Source organism: Scomber scombrus, chromosome 23, assembly GCF_963691925.1.
Source record: "Scomber scombrus chromosome 23, fScoSco1.1, whole genome shotgun sequence".
NCBI classification, from domain to species: domain Eukaryota; kingdom Metazoa; phylum Chordata; class Actinopteri; order Scombriformes; family Scombridae; genus Scomber; species Scomber scombrus.
In genome coordinates, this window is record NC_084992.1 from 23,461,327 (window position 1) to 23,465,799 (window position 4,473).

Here is a 4,473-nt window from a genome sequence, read left to right on the forward strand (position 1 = left end):
TCCATCTGCTGATGAAGACCTTATGATGTGATTGAAAGCACTGGTAAAGCTAGATGCAGATCTTCATTTTTAAAAAATCAAAACAGCATCTAAGCTCCAATGCTTCAAGATTTTTAGTAAAATATTAATTTTTTAATTTAAATTTGAATTTATAGACATTGGTATTTATCTCCCAGCCCATCATTGTGATCATTAGTGCAGACATCATGCTCACTGTGATAACAGCACCCAGGAATTCATTTCAGTGGAAAATGGATGTTAGGAATGTGTAGTAAAGGTTATTAGTTTTAAATTGTATAAAACATGAACATGTAGTGTTCCATGTTGAAGTGGACCATCCTTTAGGAGGGACTGACTAATACATGAACACACTATTTAATAAAACTGATTTCTTATTAAACTACATTGTCTCCTCAGTCCTTCTCATTTTCAGTCACAGTGTGATGTGTACAGTCTGTTTTCTGTGAGTGCAACAATTTGAGAAGCTTCCTTTTCCCCAAGTTAGGATTTCACATGAGGATTCTTTTTCCTAAGAGAAAGTGGCTTTGGAAAAAACTGCCACTACAGCTCAGTTTCACCTTTATTAGTTTAAAATGAAGAAGAGTATAAAACATGAATGCAGCAGACATTTTGTTTTCCAGTATGAGACTTTTATTAATACTAATAGTTTAATTAGTGTAATAGTGACCAAACAAATCTTTCTAATCCTTCAAACAGCCATACTTTGAACATTACACTGTCACAGGAAAAGTCTAAAAGGTACAATTCCATTTCCTTATTTGTTGGAGGAAGAGGATGACGATGAAGAGGAGTGTGTGTCTGACAGGAGCAGCACATATCATACTGGTAATACACACAGGACAACTACCAGTAATGATGTGCTGCTACAGCCTGGCACACTGACTGCCACACACACACACACACACACACACACACACACACACACACACACACACACACACACACACACACACACACACACACACACACACACACACACACACACACACACACACACACACACACACACACACACACACACACACACACACACACACACACACACACACACACACACACACAAAATCAAAGAATATCCAGTCACAGTACTGAGTTAGGTTTAATGAAGCTGTCACTTTATTAGCTTTTCTTTTCAACATTGTTGTGTGTGAATGAGCTGTGTTCCACTGGCTGCACACAGCTCAAGTCATGATCAGAAATACAAAGCAGGTGTATCATTGAATCTCATGTTCAGCATTTAATCATCTACATGTTGTACACATTTATTTCTACTAAAACAAACTTGCTATTAAATGTTTAAACTGGCCGGTTGTGAAGGATACAGTTCAAACTCTAATGTTTTTGGTGCATTACTAAAAACCTTTAGTGATGACTGAAGAGATCACATTTCCTCTTTTGGCTTCCTCCAATCACAGTGACGGTGTGGCTGTCAGCGTCTTACAGGGAGGCTGTCACACATCCACCTGCTGATAAACAAAGAGAAGCAGCACAGGTTGTCAGACATGTTGTCCATCTTAGAGGCAGCATTGTGAGCTCATGTTCAGGACTGATACATACTGTACAAGTCATACACTCCACTGGTGGCACACAGATGGTGTGTTTATTAAACCTACAGACATTTCAATGAGGAGTGTTTCATGAATTCAAACACTTTGTAAATCATGATGAAATACACACAACGCACCACTAATTTAAATAAATAAACGTACACAATTAAGCAATACGATTTTAAAATGATGTAAATGTGCTGGTGTAACAGGTTGGTGGAGACAGACTAGCAGCTGCCATTAAAATGTATTTATTTTTATATTATTGTATGAACTACATTAATATTACTATCACATGTGCTGCCTCTGTCCTTGTCCCCTTAACACTTGTATTTTTTTTACACTGCACTACATCGGACATTCTTTTAGCACTACTGACCAGCAGTTTGTGCTGCTTTCAGTTAGCAGCTACACAACAGTGCAGAGTTTACTTCAGATCTTGGACAAGCATACGTGGATATACAGGAACTGTTACACATCACTAATTATTCATCTCAACTTCACCAACGTATTACATAACTTATCATTTCTTATTATACCAGAATTATAACTCACTGCTTTTTATCTGAACGTCAGATACATGTTGCCAGTCTTACTTCTCTAAAGCCTTCTCTCACTTTATTCACTCATTTACACTGCAAACTTTTTATTTCTAGCATGCAGCTGAATGGCTGCTTAGTAACACACAAGAAACATGTGAACAGCAACATGATGCTTATGTTCTAAAATGATTTAAATACATTTGACCTGATGTTCTTATTTCAGCATGCTTCATTAAAATGAACTTGAGCTTTATGGGAGCATGGCAGAAGAGGAGTGTGTGAGTGTATTTTAATAATAAAGCACACGTGTTTGTGGCAGTGATCATGTGGTGGACTGATAACACTAAACACTAACCATAAAACAATGCTACAAATATTGACTACCAGGGACAGAACTATACAGAATATCAGTGCTGATGATATTTTTGATTTCTTCTCAGAGAATGTGGACAGCACTCAGACTGATGTGTGAGAGGACACAGTGATGCAGCTGCTCACACAGCAGAAGAGCAGCACATGAAAACACACACATAAAAGTGTATGTGTTGATTTTAGACCTAAAGTGATAGTTTTCCTCTCTAAGGACCTGTGCTTAAAGACTCAGAGGACAGTGAACTGTAGAAGTGAGAAAGAAGATAGAACCTAACTACATCTAGGCAGTAGTAATATCTCTCCATTTATGTCACTGGAACTACTTTTTAGTAGAAATAGTATCTTAAACTAATGTATGGAAAGCTCCACTTCACACACACACACACACACACACACACACACACACACACACACACACACACACACACACACACACACACACACACACACACACACACACACACACACACACACACACACACACACACACACACACACACACACACACACACACACACACACACACAGAGAGAGGTTAGTGAGAACACGTGTAGGAGATGAAGTTCATCCCAGGACTCACGGTGGCAGCACATAATGATTTGGAGTGATTCATCATATATCTGCAAAACATGATGTGCTGCTAGAGTGCACCCTGGAGAGTCCATCACTGTTACTGCCTCATGCTCTACACACACACAGTTTAACACCCAGACACAAACATACTGTTTTTCTTTCAATCATGTTTCATGTTGAATGGATCTAACAATGAATGAGCACCACACAGGTCTTCATGTGTAGAATAGCTACAAGCTGTTTAAATAGGTTTATTTTAACAGCTGCTCACTTCAACCTCATGTGAAACAATCTGAAGTAAATAACTTCATTCATTTCATTACTGTGAAAAGAAACACACAGTAGCTGCTCAGTGTTCTATCATTAGTAAAGAAATCTAACAAACAAAATGGTTGAGGCAGACAAAATGGAGGAAGAGGAAGAAAAAAAAAAAAGAGGAAGCAGTAGACATGAAGACTACACCAGGGGGAAAAAGTGCTGATCTGCTTTAAGAATGACTGTAGAAGAAGAGTGTGCAGTGATGTTACAGTATAATATAAGTGGAATAGCACATTCTCACTTTCTCTCCTCTTTGGCTCATTTTTCTCTTTGAATAAAAATGTAAGTGAGCATGAAACCTTTCATTTTTATTTTATAAATTTACATTGAAACATTGAAGAAAACACATAGAATTAAATAGAAAGTGTAATTGTGAGTATGAAATATCAATCAGAGAGTTAGAAAAACAATGTGACTACACACTGTGTTACTGACTGATGAATGTACACATGAAGCTACATTATATCTGCTGCCTGCAATAATACAACATCTCATCCTCGTCTTTTTTTAAACAGCTTTAAAAAAAAAAAAAAAAAAACATCAGCCAATGATTGTATTGGACTGGTTAACAGCTCAGATCAGCTGTTCTGTTGGATTTGTTGATATTAGAGCAGTGAGCTGATTTATTCTGCCATGATTTACACTAACTGATGAATTTCTCCAAACTGATGGACAGGAAGCAGCCTCAGTCCTGAAATGATCTCACCACATTAACACCACATTCCTTTTCACTGAAGAAAATGGGATTTTTGATTTGGATTAAATACAAACTGTAGCAATCGTGTTGTTTTGGAGCTATAAAACAATATTCTTAGATTATTTGTCAATGTGCTGTCTCACTGATCACACACACACACACACACACACACACACACACACACACACACACACACACACACACACACACACACACACACACACACACACACACACACACACACACACACACACACACACACACACACACACACACACACACACACACACACACACACACACACACACAGTGGAGGTGTGATCAGCTCAGCAGCATCTTACCTGCAGGCCTGCACAGGGTCACATTAACACTTGAAAAGATAAAGATGAGTTACATGTGATGT

At 38.0% G+C, this 4,473-nt stretch overlaps 1 protein-coding gene across 1 annotated transcript in view; it reads left to right on the forward strand.

Moving 5' to 3' along the window:
- The window catches only part of zgc:92664 (uncharacterized protein LOC436695 homolog), a 7,787-nt gene extending 7,447 nt beyond the window's left edge, over nucleotides 1-340 (forward strand). The window contains exon 5 of the mRNA XM_062444725.1: nucleotides 1-340. This exon is cut by the window's left edge and continues 1,644 nt beyond it. The gene's annotated coding sequence lies outside the window, so the exon portion shown is untranslated.
- The last annotated feature ends 4,133 nt before the right edge of the window (nucleotides 341-4,473 follow it).